Source organism: Stenella coeruleoalba, assembly GCF_951394435.1.
Source record: "Stenella coeruleoalba genome assembly, chromosome: 10".
NCBI classification, from domain to species: Eukaryota; Metazoa; Chordata; class Mammalia; order Artiodactyla; family Delphinidae; genus Stenella; species Stenella coeruleoalba.
In genome coordinates, this window is record NC_137156.1 from 30,356,832 (window position 1) to 30,375,004 (window position 18,173).

The window sequence follows — 18,173 nt, forward strand, 5'->3', positions numbered from 1 at the left end:
CCTATGTTTTCCTCTAAGAGTTTTAGTGTCCGGTCTTACATTTAGGTCTCTAATCCATTTTGAGTTTATTTTTGTGTATGGTGTTAGGGATTGTTCTAATTTCATTCTTTTACATGTACCTGTGCAGTTTTCCCAGCACCACTTATTGAAGAGTCTGTCTTTCCTCCATTGTATATCCTTGCCTCCTTTGTCATAGATTAGTTGACCATAGGTGTGTGGGTTTATCTCTGGGCTTTCCATCTTGTTCCATTGATCTATGTTTCTGTTTTTGTGTCATTGTCTTGATTACTGTAGCTTTGTAGTGTAGTCTGAAGTCAGGGAGTCTGATTCCTCCAGCTCCTTTTTTTCCTCTCAAGACTGCTTTGGCTATTCGGGGTCTTTTGTGTCTCCATACAAATTTTAAGATTTTTTGTTTTAGTTCCATAAAAAATGCCATTGGTAATTTGATAGGGATTGCATTGAATCTGTAGATTGCTTTGAGTAGTATAGTCATTTTCACAATATTGATTCTTCCAATCGAAGAACATGGTATATCTCTCCATCTATTTGTGTCATCTTTCATTTCTTTCATCAGTGTTGTATAGTTGTCTGCATACAGGTCTTTTGTCTCCCTAGGTAGATTTATTCCTAGGTATTTTATTCTTTTTGTTGCAATGGTAAATGGGAGTGTTTCCTTAATTCCTCTTTCAGATTTTTCATCATCAGTGTATAGGAATGCAAGAGATTTCTGTGCATTGATTTTGCATCCTGAAACTTTATCAAATTCATTGGTTAGCACTAGTAGTTTTCTGGTGGCATCTTTAGGATTCTCTATGTATACTATCATGTCATCTGCAGACAGTGACAGATTTACTTCTTCTTTTCCAATTTGTATTCCTTTTATTTCTTTTTCTCCTCTGATTGCTGTGGCTAGGACTTCCAAAACTATGTGGAATAATAGTGGTGAGAGTGGACATCCTTGTCCTGTATCTGATGTTAGAGGAAATGCTTTCAGTTTTTCACCATTGAGAATGATGTTTGCTGTGGGTTTGTCCTATATGACCTTTATTATGTTGAGGTAGGTTCCCTTTATGCCCACTTTCTGGAGAGTTTTTATCATAAATGGGTGTTGAATTTTGTCAAAAGCTTTTTCTGCATCTATTGAGATGATAATATGGTTTCTTCTTTAATTTGTTACTATGCTGTATCGCATTGATTGTTTTGCATATATTGAAGAATCCTTACATCCCTGGGATAAATCCCACTTGATCATGGTGTATGATCCTTTTAATGTGTTGTTGGATTCTGTTTGCTAGTATTCTGTTGAGGATTTTTGCATCTATATTCATCAGTGATATTGGTCTGTAATTTTCTTTTTTTGTAGTATCTTTGTCTGGTTTTGGTATCAGGGTGATGGTGGCCTCGTAGAATTAGTTTTGGAGTGTTCTTTCCTCCACAAGTTTTTGGAAGGGTTTGAGAAGGATGGGTGTTAGCTCTTCTCTCAATGTTTGATAAAATTCACTTGTGAAGCCCTCTAGTCCTGGACTTTTGTTTGTTTGAAGATTTTTAATCACAGTTTCAATTTCATTACTCGTGATTGGTCTGTTTATATTTTCTATTTCTTCCTGGTTCCGTCTTGGAAGGTTATACCTTTCTAAGAATTTGTCCATTTCTTCCAGGTTGTCCATTTTATTGGCATAGAGTTACTTGTAGTAGTCTCTTAGGATGCTTTGTATTTCTGCAGTGTCCCTTGTAACTTCCCCTTTTTCATTTCTAATTTTATTGATTTGAGTTCTCTCCCTCTTTTTCTTGATGAATCTGACTAATGGTTTATCAATTTTGTTTATCTTCTCAAAGAACCAGCTTTTAGTTTTATTGATCTTTGCTATTGTTTTCTTTGTTTCTATTTCACTTATTTCTGCTCTAATCTTTATGATTTCTTTCCTTCTGTTAACTTTGGGTTTTGTTTGTTCCTTTTTCTCTAGTTCCTTTAGGTGTATGGTTAGATTGTTTATTTGAGATTTTTCTTGTTTCTTGAGGTAGGCTTGTGTTGCTATAAACTTCCCTCTTAGAACTGCTTTTGCTGCATCCCATAGGTTTTGGATTGTCGTGTTTTTATTGTTATTTGTCTTTAGGTATTTTTTGATTTCCTCTTTGATTTCTTCCATGATCTCTTGGTTATTCAGCAACGTATTTTTTACCCTCCATGTGTTTGTCTTTTTTACGTTTTTTCCCCTGTAATTCATTTCTAATCTCATAGCGTTGTGGTCAGAAAAGATGCTTGATATGATTTCAATTTTCTTAAATTTACTGAGGCTTGATTTGTGAACCAGGATGTGATCTATCCTGGAGAATGATCCGTGCGCACTTGAGATAAAAGTGTAATCTGCTGTTTTTGGATGGAATGTCCTATAAATATCAATTAAATCTATCTGGTCTATTGTGTCATTTAAAGCTTCTGTTTCCTTATTTGTTTTCATTTTAGATGATCTGTCCATTGGTGTAAGTGAGGTGTTAAAGTCCCCCACTATTATTGTGTTACTGTAGATTTCCTCTTTTATAGCTGTTAGCAGTTGCCTTATGTATTGAGGTGCTCCTATGTTGGGTGCATATATATTTATAATTGTTATATCTTCTTCTTGGATTGAGCCCTTGATCATTATGTAGTGTCCTTCCTTGTCTCTTGTAACATTCTATATTTTAAAGTCTATTTTATCTGATATGAGTATTGCTACTCCAGCTTTCTTTTGATTTCCATTTGCATGGAATATCTTTTTCCATCCCCTCACTCTGTCTGTATGTGTCCCTAGGTCTGAAGTGGGTCTCTTGTAGACAGCATGTATATGGGTCTTGTTTTTGTATCCATTCAGCAAGCCTGCGTCTTTTGGTTGGAGAATTTAATCTATTCACGTTTAAGGTATTTATCGATATGTATGTTCCTATTACCGTTTTCTTAATATGTTTTGGGTTTGTTTTTGTAGGTCCTTTTCTTCTCTTGTGTTTCCCACTTTGAGAAGTTCCTTTAGCATTTTTTGTAAAGCTGGTTTGGTGGTGCTGAATTCTCTTAGCTTTTGTTTGTCTGTAAAACTTTTGATTTCTCCATCGAATCTGAATGAGATCCTTGCCGGCCAGACTAATTTTGGTTGTAGGTTCTTCCCTTTCATCATTTTAAGTATAACATGCCACTCCCTTCTGGCTTGTAGAGTTTTTGCTGAGAAATCAGCTGTTAACGTTTTGGGAGTTTCCTTGTATGTTATTTGTCATTTTTCCCTTGCTGCTTTCAATAATTTTTCTTTGTCTTTAATTTTTGCCAATTTGAGTACTATGTGTCTCGGCATGTTTCTCCTTGGGTTTATCCTGTACGGGACTCCCTGTGCTTCCTGGGCTTGGGTGGCTATTTCCTTTCCCATGTTAGGGAAGTTTTTGACTATAACCTCTTCAAATATTTTCTCGGGTCCTTTCTCTCTCTCTTCTACTTCTGGGACCCCTATAGCGAACGTTGTTGAGCTCAATGTTGTCCCAGAGGTCTCTTAGGCTGTCTTCATTTGTTTTCATTCTTTTTCTTTATTCTGCTCCACAGCAGTGAATTCCACCATTCTGTCTTCCAGGTCACTTATCTGTTCTTCTGCCTCAGTTATTCTGCTAGTGATTCCTTCCAGGGTTCTTTTCATTTCAGTTATTGTATTGTTCATCTCTGTTTGTTTGTTCTTTTATTCTTCTAGGTCTTGTTAAACATTTCTTGCATCTTCTTGATCTTTGCCTCCATTCTTTTTCTGAGGTCCTGGATCATCTTCACTATCATTATTCTGAATTCTTTTTCTGGAAGGTTGCCTATCTCCACTTCATTTACTTGTTTTTCTGGGGTTTTATTCTTGTTCCTTCATCTGGTACATAGCCCTCTGCCTTTATATCTTGTCTATCTTTCTGTGAATGTGGTTTTTGTGCCACAGGCTGCAGGATTGTAGTTCTTCTTGCTTCCGCTGTCTGTCCTCTGGTGGATGAGTCTATCTAAGAGGCTTGTGCAAGTTTCCTGATGGGAGGGACTGGTCTTTCTATGTTTTTAGAACAACTTGAATCTGGGTTTTGATGGAATGGGCTGTAAATGTAGAAATGTGAGATGTGGAATGTAGAAATGTGGGTGTCTTTGAGGGTAGCCATGGCTAAGGCCAACGTGTGTCCCAAGGATTGTTATTTCTTCCTTCATAGATAAGGCAGGAAGAGGCTGGGAAACCCAAAGTCACCTTGAACAAGAAAGGAGGGGGCTTTCCTGGTGGCGCAGTGGTTGAGAGTCCGCCTGTCGATGCAGGGAACACGGGTTCGTGCCCCGGTCCGGGAAGATCCCACATGCCGCGGAGCAGCTGGGCCTGTGAGCCATGGCTGCTGAGCCTGTGCGTTTGGAGCCTGTCCTCCTCAATGGTAGAGGCCGCAACAGTGAGAAGCCCGCATACCACAAAAAAAAAAAAAGAAAGAAAGGAGGGAAAGGATAGATGGGGGAAAAGAATCCTGGATGTTTAATGTTTCCCTTTTGCCTATAAAAAACAGAACCCCCCAAAACTACCATTTTTTTAAATGTCATGGTCACAAACTAAATTTCTCACACCAAAGATTTAGAAGAAAATATTCATGTGACCAAATTAACAGTCTTTAGTACAAGTGCGTGGTGAATCAAAGCAAGGCTCCCTGGAACAGAAATAACTACAAATCATAAAAATCCGAGTTCCTCTGAGGGTTTTATTACCAGTCTGGTATCTTAAACTCCTCTTTGTGGAGTATTGAAATGCAAATGCCATGCTGAATGTCTGGAAGCAACTCTTTCATCCAAAGTAGGATCAATTCTATTAACTATCTCTGTTTCAAAAGAAAGAAAAGGGCTAAATATATGCTTTAAGACTTCTCAGTACTACACAGTGTTTCGCCTTCATTTACCAGGAAAATTAATTAGTGGAGTTCCACATTCTATATCCTTACAATAAAATTCAACCTTTACTGAAAGTCACTTAGGAGTTTTGAAACAATGAGGTCAAAGGGAAGTTACTAAAAATAATCTGAATGAACTGTGATTGTATGAAAAGGAAATAAGCAGAAAACTACTTTCATTGAGTCCAAGAAACAAACTTTTATTAACTTGCTCTTTCCCCTCATTTGTTTAATTTTCACCTAGGGATTTTAGTGGAAGTCCCCCAAATACACCAGTCTGGTTGTCTAGTTACCCTGTGGCCTCCCCAAGCTCACAGGTGCCCAGTGCTCTCATGTTTCCTGACGTCTCCCCCACACCTTTGAACTCACCTGGGTTCCAGCCCCAGCTTAGCCCCGTCCGTTTGTGTTCATTCTAAATGCCTGGAGCTTGGCCACTCGGCCGACCATGTTATGGCACGATTCCTACACATAGAAAAGAATCCCTAGTTAAACGAGGGAAGAGTGAGTCTCTTTTGCTTTGCAGTCATCTGAAAAATGGGGGAAGAAAAGGAAAAGTAAGGTGAATTGGGGGGAGAGGTAAAGGCCCCTGCAAAGCCCTTTGTGGTGGAACAGGGTGGGTGGTCTCTAGGACAGTACTTCTCAGAGTTTAGTTTGCACAGGAGTCACCCAGAGAGCTTGTTCATAATGATTCTGGACCCCACCCTGAGATTCTGGTGAGAAGGTTGCAGGCAGGACCAGGAAGTCCCGGTCAGTGGACCACGTAGGCTTATTAAGTGCTGAACGGTACACACCAAGAGGTTCCCTCATATGGTGGGAAGAGCAGTGGGCCCCAAGGTCTCACCCATGGATCTGAGGTGCAGGGGAGGAGAACAACAAAAAATAGAGAAATAGATGAGCGTGACTTGGCAGTCAACAGGTGGTGGAGTCTAAGGCCAGCAGAAAGGCAGGGCAGGAGAGGAAGATACTTTGAACGCACCCTGAGCATCGTCCTTTTTCTAGCAAATAGTTTCCAGAACGAGTACTGGAATTTGTTCTGCGGGCTTTCCATGGTTGAAGAGTGTACAGGCTCCCCAAACACAGAAAATTAAACTATAAGTCGACTCACAAACTACATGTCATAAAAAACATTTCTGGTTGTCGATAATTCGTACTATCACCTCGGAACTAGGATGGTGACCAGGGGAGGGCACTTTGCTTGGGAAATTGGGATACACATTTGAAGGCTGGCGCTGTCAGAGGCTGACCTGCTCTGGTTAATACAGATAAGAAAAATTGAGGACCCGGTGGAAAACCCAATAACGTGGGATTTGAGCTAGTGAGGCTGGGGACGGATGTGGCGAGGGTTGGAAAGGGGATTTCCAGTAACTTGTTAGAAAGAGGGGCGTGATGCCACCGACACACGTGAATACACACACATACTCCTTGCTGCCTTTACGTTTCTATATAGCATTTTCGCTCATCTGGTACATAACTTATTTGTTTGTTTATTGTCAATATTACTGTATCAGTCAAGGCCACACCAGGAAGGAAATCACTCTCAAAGGTTAACTGAAAAGGTGAAGGCATTTTGTCAACAAGCCACTAGCAGTACCAGGAAGCCCTTGATCCCCTCCCGTAGGGCAGGAAGGGGCCAGATGTTTTGGGTGGGGTGTCAGAGGAGCCTGGCAAGACCTGTGGATGTGGGAGAGGGGGTCCCCCAGAATCCATGGCTGAGGGTGGAGCAACACAATAAGGCCATTGCCAAACTGTAGCCCCAAAAGGAGCGGGGGGAGTACATCCCTGGCTCCCCTTTCCTCCCATCCTACGATCTCCTGCTGGCATCTCCTGCTCTCCCAGAAACAAGGCACTGCAGGGTGTGGGGTGGGTCCCCCGGGGCACAGAGCACGGCAGAGAAGGGTGGAAATGAACCGAGAGGCCAGCCAGCACGTTCCTCCAGCTGGAATGAAACTCCTCGGGGACAGTTGTGTTAGTTACTGCTTATCTCCAAGGTCTCCATTAGTGTCTGGTGCACAGGTTTTCAACAACATTTGGTGAAGGAATGAATGATGCATGACTTGGAAGAAGAGGCATATTGAAGAGGCAGAATGTGTGATGCAAACCCCCCACACCGTCCCTATTATGATACTTAACTCAATTCATCCTTGCTCACAATGTTTTCATGCGAAGGGATATTTTGAGGGGCAGGTACAGCAGGAAGACCTGGATGTAAGAGTGAGAAGATGCCCAGCATCTGATTATACACATATTATACTAATAAGTTATCAAGAAATTCACTTTGCCCATTTCTTTTTTTTATGTTTTTAAAAAATTTTATATTAGAGTATAGTTGGTTTACAGTGTTGTGTTGGTTTCATGCCCACTTCTCAGTCTTGCTCTGTGAGCAGCCAGACTTGATTCATGGTAATAGACGGGCCCCGATGCTGTACAGCCAACAGCACAACAGCAGGTTGTGAAGGTTCATGCTCTGGTTTCTACAGATGCTAGAGGCATGGGAGGGTTCACCCCCAGCCAACCCTACCCCAGGCAGGACAGATAGGCCTAGGACATGGGCTGCTCTGGTTCTATCTTCGCCACCTCAGAGGCTCTGAGGCTGAGCTTTACAGACTTTCTGTGAAATGGGGATGACAATCGTGCCCCCCTTTCAGAGACGTGAGGCCCAGCTGGGTACTGACCACTGCCTGGCAGTATGTAAACACTTAGTAGTAGCCTTAAGGATTGTTTCTTGTCTCTGCTCCTGGGAGAGGCATGGGACATGCGGCAGAGGCTCTGTTTTCTGCACTGGATCCTTGATCAGGGAGAGGGTCAGGAGGGAACAGGATAGCCCGTCCTGGAGGAGGCTTTGCCCAATCCCCGAAGCAGGGCTTCCTGCTTCCTTCCTTCAGGATTAAGTGGAGCAGAAGCTGGCTTCCCTTCTGACCCCCAGTCAGTACCACACACACACTTTTTTTTTTTTTCCAGGTGGCCTAGGGTGGCTTAGAAGTGCACTGAGAAAGAGACTGTGCAGTTCTTCCTTCCTCAGGGTCAGGGAGATGTTCCCAGAGGGAGCTGAAATGAGGAGCAGGTGGGGGACTCTGGGAAGATGAGCTTCCCTTGGAGAAGATGGGCAATGCCTTTAGGGTCTGGGGGTTCACGTGGTCTTCCTTTGCCAAGGGCTCTCCACCACTTACATTTGCTGGTGGCAAGTCCTTCCTCCACGCTCTTCGGGTCTGTATCGCTAAAATGACTGCTCCACGCTGTTACAGTGGAGGATTACTGGACTGAATGTCGACATTATGACATAGAAAAAAATATATATATGTGTGTGTCATCTTGGGCATGTTACTTAACTTCTTGTCTCATATGTAAAATGGGATAGTAGGAGTAGTGTTGGGAAATCATGTGAGATAGTATATGTAATGTAGGGCACTTAGAATGGTATATGGTTCAACCAAAGACTATATATGTGTTTGCTCTCTTCATGGTATTTTATTGTGTATATGCAATATAATTAATTTAGCTAGTTTCCCATTGAAAAAAAAAAAGACTGCTCCAAGTTAAAACAGAGGAAGCTGATAAAGAGAAAACGAGCTACCCTTTGACACCGAGGTCTCCTGTGGTTGCATGACAAGCTTACAAGAAACGCTCTGGAATCCGGGGCACGAGGGTTGGTGGTGGGGAAATGTCACCCCGGCTGCAGGCAATAAGGTGGTACATGTCTGGAGAGAACTTAAAATCAATAATAAAACCAACTAAAAGTCTTTTTTTTTTTTTTTTAATGATCACCATGCAGTGGCAATTCCAAACAATGTCAGTGGCAAAATACTCTTCCAAAAAAAAATTTTTGTTGGTCTAAGTTCTAAACAATTGCTGTCATCACGGGTGAGTTTCAGTAATAGAATCTAAGCTGCTAGTTACCATATTTGTATTACTTATTTTTTATTCATTTTTATCAGAGTATAGTTGCTTTACAGTGTTGTGTTAATTTCTGCTGTACAGCAAAGTGAATCAGCTATACGTATACATATATCCCCTCTTTTTTTGGATTTCCTTCCCATTCAGGTCACCCCAGAGCAGTGAGTAAAGTTCCCTGTGCTATACAGTAAGTTCTCACTAGTTATCTGTACGTAGTAGTGTATATATGTCAATCCCAATCTCCCAACTCATCCCATCCCCGTTCCCCGCGCCCCCCGTATCCATATGTCTGTTCTCTACATTTGTGTCTCTATTTCTGCTTTGCAAATAAGTTCATCTGTATCATTTTTCTAGATTCCACACATATTTAATAAAGATTGTGTTCTACATAGAAGTTGATTCAGAAAACTCAGTCATATACTGACTCCTGGCACAGAGGGACTCCACTACATGTTCGTGTTCCAAGAATAAGTTCCTAATGGTTTGGAACTGTCTGAGGTTGCTTGAAGTGACTATCTCCTGGGGCATGACATATCCCTGCATTTGAACAGCAGGCTAAAAATAAGTAACATTAGCACAGTAATTGTAGAGACAAATAAACGGAACAAGAGTTGCTTCAATTCTGTCATTCTGTGGGACTTCATAGAGTTCTGATTTGTGTTTAAAATTGAAAACAGTGAAGCAGAGTACTACCCGCATGGTGTACTCTTTATTTGACAACTACACGTTTTAGCTCACACCTCAATGTTTTACCGAAAATTAATATTTAAGTGAAAATTTTTCTCTTTTTTAATTGTTTTAAATCTAAAGAATTAATCAAGAAAATAAGGACTATTACTGAAAATAATGTTCTCATATAAAAGAGGGTAGAGTTAATAAAAAAATCTGGTCCAGATGTCAAATATACTAGATGCTTCCATGGTCCAGAATTATGAGCGCAGGCTGTTGCCTTCTTCAATCGGATTTTACGATGCAGAGAAGTGAGTGTGAGAGAGAGAGAGAGAGAAAGACAGACAGAGAGACACAGAGAGAGGGAGGTGAACACGTGCATGCGTGTGCCCGTGTGCATGTGTGTATTCATGGGTGTAGGGAACCAGTTTTCACTCTTTGTCGTTATGTGATTCCTGGGAAATTTTATGATGTCAACCATAGAAGTTTACTTAAATATCGCTCCTGTTAGTCATATATATGTTATATTTATACATAAATATCCCTGATCAGGCATTTGTTGTATAAGGTGATTCTGGCACTTAAGAAGGGAAGATATGGGACCATTTCTGATGTAGACCAGTAAGTGATCCAAGGGCTGGAGCTCATTCATAAGAGTGCCCTTGTTTAGTGAGGGTCCAGCCGGTTCAAATAAAGAGTCCTAGGAAGAGGGATGTGTGTGAATATCCCACTGGGTAAAGCACAAAGTCCAGATCTCACTGACTCTAAGTAAAATGGAAAATGGAACATTTGAGGAATTCAGGAAAAGACTAAAAATATCAATATGTTGTTTTCCCTATCTTAATGTTCCAGGTCAGACAAGGTAAACCGAAGGGGTGTGGTCCTGGAATCACCATGTAATTGTTAATAGGTAGCTATGTTTTGTGTACTATGCACCAGGTCTAAAGATAGTTCAGTGGTCCCAAGAGGCCAGCTTTGAATTATAGGTGGTGATGTAGTTAGGAACAGTCTTGAACTTGGAAACCTGGACTCATTGTTCTGGGACAGGTCGTGGAGCTGAGGGGAGCCGGGCAACTTCCATGCAGCACAGTGACAGTGTGCACAGTGCTGGGCCATTGCCAAGGGCTGTAGCAGCCACTGTGAACACCTTTCCCTTCATCTCTTAACTCCGTCTGTCCCTGAAACACTCAAAAAGTACAGGCTAGAACGCAGGGCAACTAAACTTTGGGTTTACCAACTTGATCACCAAGCACACTGGAAGGTCAGACAGGGTCTCAAGAGTTTGCCATCATGGTATGAAATGGAACAGACCAGTGAGTAAAGGAGATTCCAAAGAGATGTCTTATGCACAACTTAGATTTGGGGAGACAGAATTTCATAAACCTATGGGTAGGGCACTCGAAGTGAACAACTAATGCTTTTCCTAATATTAAAACAAGCAAGTTGTTTTGAACAGGAGCTAGTTTACTGAGTAATATGTGTAATATCTGGACAGTGTGTGCCTTTCCATTTTCTTTAAAAGATTCACTTCAGGTAAAATAAAAAGTGGTCTAACAAGGTCTTGCTAATGATGGAATAGCTCGTTTCTCCAGGGCTCAATTACAAGCCATCTGGTTTTCCAGCATCCCACATCTCTAGGCTTTTTAAAAGCACGTTTTTCCTGCTCCCCAAGTAGCTGAACTTCAGAAATGTTGATTAATTTCCATTTGTGCTTCATTTTCCATTCTCACCACTGTGCTCCCAACTTTATGCTTCTCCTCAGCGAGCTTATTTTAGGCCCCTTCTTGGGGCTGGAGTTCAGAACCATTGTTGCTCACGGACACAGGCATCAGCCCAACCTTTTCCGAGTTCTTTCTCAAACAAATGTTGTCATTGTGCCTGACATAGTATGTATTCTTGAAAGAGCATTTTAAAAAGAATACATCATGGCTCTGAAGAACTGAGGGAAGTGGTGGTGGAGGGACCCCACTCTTAAGACGTGAAGCAGGAGCCACGGAGCAGGGACTCAGGAGGGAGGTGGGATGTGTCCCTGGGGGATGGGGAATGGCCATCTTTAGCACAGGGATGGCCTTCGCTGGTTGACCAGAAGGTGATACTGATCTAGTAGTGTTACCTTTGTATTGTAGGTCTTGGGAAATTTATTGAGCACCTCTTATGTGTTGGGGATTTCTAGCTCTACCTTAGAAGTTATTTTCACTCTTTGGCTAAGATGGTGGAATACCTCCCCATCTATGTAGGGGGACTCCTGCAACCCTACTGGGGAGCCTTGGTGGGCATGGTGTGTTAGCAGCCATAACCACGCCGTGACTGTGCCCTTGAAAGCGCTGGATTCTCCTGACGGTATAGACATCCTAGCCCCCGAAAACGGGATGAGCCGCAAAACAAAACCTCCCCTTGATTCAGTCATTAAAAATGTATTCGTTGAATACCTACGGTGTTCCTTGTCACAGCTACTTAGTATTTTCATATTTTCTATTATAATCTCACCTCCAAATTAGTCATTTTTAACTAATAATTTAAAAAACTAGTAGTTAAAAAACAGATTTTAAGTGATCAGTTCTTGAGTGTCCATTTTTCTTTCTTAACTACATTATCTTAAGTTCATGGACGTCACATGAATAAAATTTGGCGGTGGGTCCACAAACTTGAATGGGAAAAATATATCTTTATTTTTACTAACCTCTAACTGCAATTTAGGATTTCCTTTAATTAGGAACCTAGGTAACAAGCCACAGCAGTATTAGCAGTACCTATGACTTTGTCACCAATAGAAATCGCAGATATTTTGGTATCACATTACTGTGTTGCAGACCCTCAGAACTCTAGTTTATTCCCATCAGCACATGAAATGTGTGATGGTCATTAAAGCTGCCTCATTAAATTTTTTAATTGAATAAATTAAGAAAGAAGTAAATATATTACTAAATCACATTGTTTTACTATTTTGATAACTATATTTCAATATAATTATTTTCTCTTGTGATCCTATGTATTTTGTTCTATACATTTCAAAGCATTATTCAGAGAAGGAATCATAGTCTTTACCAGATGGCCAAAAGGGTCCATGCCCCCAAATCATTTTTTTTTTTTTATCCTACAGTCCTTTCATCCAGGGCCAGGGAGATACAAACTCTTTCAGTCTTTATATGTCTAGAAATATCTTTACTTTGCCCTCATCCACGAATGTTTTTTCAAGTGTGGAACCAGGTGAGGCCACCCTGGAAGAAAGTACAGGTGGAAAAGGATGTGGGACCATGGACAAGGCTTGGGGCAGGCTAAATATAGAGGGCAGGTAGAGAAAGAAAGGGCGCCAAGGGGATTGAGAGGTGCGAGGAACCCGTGGGGTAGGAGGAACATCAGAAGACTGGATGCCAATGGGATTTCAAGGAGGCAGGAGCAGCCAGCTCTGTCACATGGTGCTGCAGAGTCAAGGAGGATGAGAGCAGCAAATGGACCATTGACCATGGTGATGTGGAGACCATGGTGACGGTCATGAGAGTCGCTAGTGCAGAGCTAGGGAAGGAAGATGGATTTGACTGACTTGGGAGCCAAAGAAGAGGGGTGAAGAAGTGGAGACAAAGTCAATGTGTTCAGCTCTTTGGTCAAGAGTTGCTGTAAAGGGGAGCAGAAAAATATTGCAGTCAATGAGGAAAGAGACAGATGTCAAAGGCTTTTCAAGAGAGATTCTAGAACATGTTGGTGTGCTACTGGGACTGATCCAGTGCTGAAGATGAAAGAGGAAATGGCACCCAGAGCCGAGTGGAGGAAGAGGCAGGTCGTCGGCAGGAGCAGGGCTGAGTCATCCTCTCAAACCAGAGGGCAGTTCAGGTGCAAGAGTGTGGGATGTTTGCATATAGGAAGACGAGCGTTTGATTGATTCTGTTTTCTCAATGAAGTAGGAGGCAAGACTACAGCCAGGAGTGAGGAGAAAAGAGAAAATGTGAAATGGTGATTTGGAGGAGTGAGAAAACCAACATAAATAAGAGGATTGTTGGGCCACGTGATTGTAGCAATTCCACCAACAATTAGCAGGATAATTTTAATAAATAAGCTGTCTGCTCTCAGACACAGATAAGAACTGCTCTCTGAAATACTCCCCCCTTTCCACTATCCCCCACTTCTCTCTAACCCCATTGCCCTCTTTTTAAAAAATTTTATTGGAGTGTAGTTGATTTACAATGTTGTGTTAGTTGCAGGTGTACAGCGAAGTGAATCTGTTATACATATACATATATCCACTCTTTTTTAGATTCTTTTGCCATATAGGTCACTACAGAGTTTTGAGCAGAGTTCCCTGTGCTCTGCAGTTGATCCTTATTTGTTATTTATTTTATATATTGTAGTGTGTATATTGTCAATCCCAGCCTCTCAATTTACCCCTCCCCCCCTTACCCAATTGCCTTCTTGTTATTAAAGCCTCTTTGATGACTTAAACTAATTCATGCTTACATGCAACTCATTGGAAATGGATAATATATCCACCTTTCAAAGGCATCTGAGTCAGAGCAGAGGTGGTTCCTTCGCTTAAAGCAATTTGTCTCTAAAGGTGTAAGTTTAGGAATTAGAGGCAGGTGGACATAGGTTTATCTATTGCTTCTCAAATCCTCCCACAGAGGTGACAGTCTACACTGCTTATGTTACCTGGCGCCAAAATTTTCAGACCACTATGGTGCCCTTCACTAACTTTCAGTTCAGCTGTATCCTAATACAGTAGAAAGAATCATTTAACCTTCTTTCTTGAAAGGATATAAGCTTTGGCATAACTTACTTAGAGCATCATTTCTGGCACTAATTAAATTGTGGACCAAGCATCATAAAGAAAAGACTACAGGTCTAGAGAGAGACTACTGTCTCTCTCTACTCAGAAATCATCACTGTATCTTAGGCATTAGGTGTAGGGATCAACCCCTTACCTGTACCTGGGGAATTGTCTTAATTTAGAGGTAAGAAGAAAGGGTATCTGAGTATTCAGAGGGGGTTGGGGCAGGCGCCAAGGCACCATGCTAAGAGTCCTGCCTGGGAAGACAGGAGATATCAATTCTAATTCTGGTTCCGACACTAATGGGTGTTGTGGCCTTGGTGAAGCCTCTCAGCTCCCTCTAGCATGGTCGCTGGAATGCATGATCACCCGGTCCCCTTGGCTCTCAAATCCTGTGATTCTGACTTTTCTCTTGGCATGTGTGACTCTTCAGCTCTCATTTGTCTGGTGCGTTTAGCATCATGGCTATTCACTCACTGGCTTGATAAATTCTGAGGAAACCACCTCTCCGATCAAAGGCAAAAATGGGGGAACCTTTGTTTTGGTGGCAGAGGAAGTGTTGAGGCCCTGAATCGGGATGGAAAGTGCCCTTATGGGGACTAGGGATGTTAGCAGATGCCCTCACTGCTGCCTGAGGCATATGATACCTGCATCAGAGCACCTGCACCCAGGACACACAGTGAAGGAGCAGAAGTTAGAAGAGGAGCGGCCACCCATGTTCACGTACAAAGGAACTTGCACACTTGAGACCAGATTCAGCTTCCTTCAAAAGAGCTTCCTTCCCAGACCAAGACAAGAAGGAATGCCCATGTCCTCAAATACCTAGCTCTTCTCCATGTTGCTGAAAGAGAGGGTAGTGGGGATGGGGGCGGGGATAAAGGAGGAGGAGTCAGTGATACATGTGGTCCATCAATAACTCTGACATCCGTGCACACCAAGGCTGCAGCATGTGGCTGACATATGGGCAACTTCCTGCTGCATGGATGGGCTAGTGGGTCACCTGTAAGAGCCAAAGGTGGAATCCAAAGGCTAGGGATGATTGCCAGGCCACTGACGGTCAACCCTGCATAAGAAAAGGTCAACAAAGGCCAAGAGAAGGCTGTTGATGTCACCTCTACAGATCTGTGTCCTGCATCTGTCTCCATTTTCCCATATGCTGTCTCTCCCTCTTCCAAGAAAAGGCAGGGAAGGTAGTCTTGGCCGTGGTCCAAAATAGGACTTCACTTGGAGGGTGCTTTGGATTTCTGACCAAAGCTAGGACCATCACAGGAGACATAAGAAGGTGGGTAGAATATGGAAGTCAACTGTATCCAATTGGTCCAAAAGATGGAAAGCTTTGGGATCTTCCACAGCAAAATAATATAAGTATCTGAAAGATACTTATGCCAAGAAGGCATAATAAATCTGTCTATCGCTGGAATGGATCCAGTAACAGCAAATGCAAATAAAACCTGAGAGGCCGCAGCTGAGTACAAATATGACCAACTCCAATTAGCAGAGTCTGCCAAGATACACACACAAGATAAGAAGAAGACCATTTGTATACCATAAAACCGCCCAATTTTCTGTCGGTTTCTTCCTTGCATAAGGACAGGTCAGTGCCAGAGGGGAATTTTCCTGGCCTCGTTATAGAAATAACAAAGGAGAGCTGACCCTGAGTCACACTGGGTCAAAAGTGTTACCAACATCTGGTTGTGGATTAAAAAAAGACAAATAGGGCGTACCCTGCCAAGACGTGGAAGGGTGAGTGTTTTACAAGTAGAATAATTATGGACTTTGGTGTCTACCTCTGCTGTGTATATACTAACATCGTGGCGTTCTTACCTTTGCTTTCATGTTACACTTTCAAATATGCTTCTTTAGTGAACCAAATAGGCATCTCTCCCCTCAGGGAGCTTACACCCTAGTGGAGGGTTAGAAGGTGGAGACAGCCAATAAAATAAATAAGTACATTATAGTGTATTAGAGGTGATATGTGATATGGAAAAAATTCCTCAGGGAAGGGGGTTGGGAGGACTGAAGTGGGACGTATGGTGGTCAGGGAAGGCATCACTAAGGAAGCAATGTTTGGGCAAAGGTGGGAATGAGGTGAGGGAGTGAGACACGAGGATATCTGGGCTAAAAGCATCGAGGCAGAGAGAATGGCCAGTGCCAAGACTCTGGGATGGCACAACCTGGTTCACAGGAAAGCCGGCATGGCTGGAGCAACGTGGAAAGAAGGAGAGGAATTAAGGGAGGATATGGTGGGAGGAGCAAAGCTGCCAATGGTGTAGACCTTACAGGCCACTGAAAAGACTTTCACCTTGACTGTGTGAGATGAGAGCATGGCTGAGCGCAGGTGGACATTACATAGCTTAGATCTTATGAAGACCATTTTAACTGCAGTCTTACACAGAGACCAATTAGAGGTAAAGATGGTCATCCAGGCAAGAGGTGATGATGGTTTGATGAGAGTGATAGCAGTGGAAGGGGTAAGAAATACCCAACCACGCGTGTATTTTGGAGGTAGACAGGATTTGTTGACAAATTAAAGTGTGCAAGGGAGGACTCGAGGATGAGTCTTAGAGTTTTGGTCTGGCTAACCTGGAAGGATGGAGACGCCCTTCACTGAGATGGGAGAGACTGTTGGAAAAGCTAGCTTGGGAGGGAAGACCAGTTTTGTTTTCGGACATGTTACGTTTGAGAGCCTATTGAAGATCCAAGTGGATTTATCGAGTGAGAAGTTGGATGTACTGGTCAGAAGGGCAGGAGTGAGGTCTGTGATTGCGGTAGATGTTTGGAAGTCACCAGCACAAAGATTTAAACCACAAAACTGGTGGAGATCACCTGGGGAATAAGTGTCAACAGAGAAGAGTTCCAAAGACTGAGCCATGGGACATGCCAGTGTTAAGAGGAGAACCCAGCCATGGAATGAAATGAAGCAGTTTCCTTATGTTTGCCTTTTTAAAAAAAATTTATTGGAGTATAGTTGAGTTAGCTTCAGGTGTACAGCAGAGTGATTCAGTTGTACATATATTCATTCTTTTTCAGACTCTTTTCCCATATAGGTTATTACAGAATCTTGAGTAGAGTTCCCTGTGCTATGCAGTAGGTCCTTGTTGGCTATCTATCTTACATATAGTAGTGCGCATATGTTAATCCCAAGCTCCTAATTTATCCCTCCCTCCCCACATTTCCCCTTTGGTAACCATAAGTTTGTTTTTGAAATCTGTGAGTCTGTTTCTGTTTTGTAAATAAGTTCATTTTGTATCATTTTTTAAATTAGATTCCACATATGAGTGATATCGTATAATATTTGTCTTTCTTTGACTTACTTAGTATGATAACCTCTAGGTCCATCCATATTGCTGCAAATGGCATCATTTCATTCTTTTTTATGGCTGAGTAATATTCCATTGTATATATGTACCACATCTTCTTTATTTGTTCCTCTGTCACTGGACATTTAGGTTGCTTCCATGGCTTGGCTATTGTAAATAGTGCTGCAGTGAACATTGAGGTGCATGTACGTTTTCAAATTATGGTTGTCTCTGGATATACGCCCAGGAGTGGGATTGCTGGACCATACGGTAGTCCTTTTGTTTGCTTTTATGGATCAGCTAGGACATGCCAGCACCGAGTGAGGAGCTGGGCATATGATAAATAAGACGGGGCCCGGCCCTCAAGGCCCTTACAGTCAATGCATTAAGCATTAAAATGATCATTTGAGTGCAGTCTGGTACCTGCAGAAAGACACATACCTGATAGTTTGGGGTCAGGGAGAGGAAACACATGGCCCAGCCGGGGAGAGCTAGGAGGGTCCTTGGAAGAAATAACATCTGCAATTTAACTGGACATTAAAAGTTAGCCAGATGAAGAAGGGGGAAGGGCAGAGGCGTGACACAGCCTGGAGCATGCTGGGAAAGACACATTTATTTGGTGCTGACATTTCTGCCTGAGCAAATAGCTCTGTCTCCAA

General features: G+C 42.3%; 1 protein-coding gene across 5 annotated transcripts in view; it reads left to right on the forward strand.

The window, feature by feature from the left end:
- Nucleotides 1-18,173, forward strand: part of ADGRF5 (adhesion G protein-coupled receptor F5) — a 113,014-nt gene that overhangs the window by 13,809 nt on the left and 81,032 nt on the right. The window lies entirely within an intron of this gene.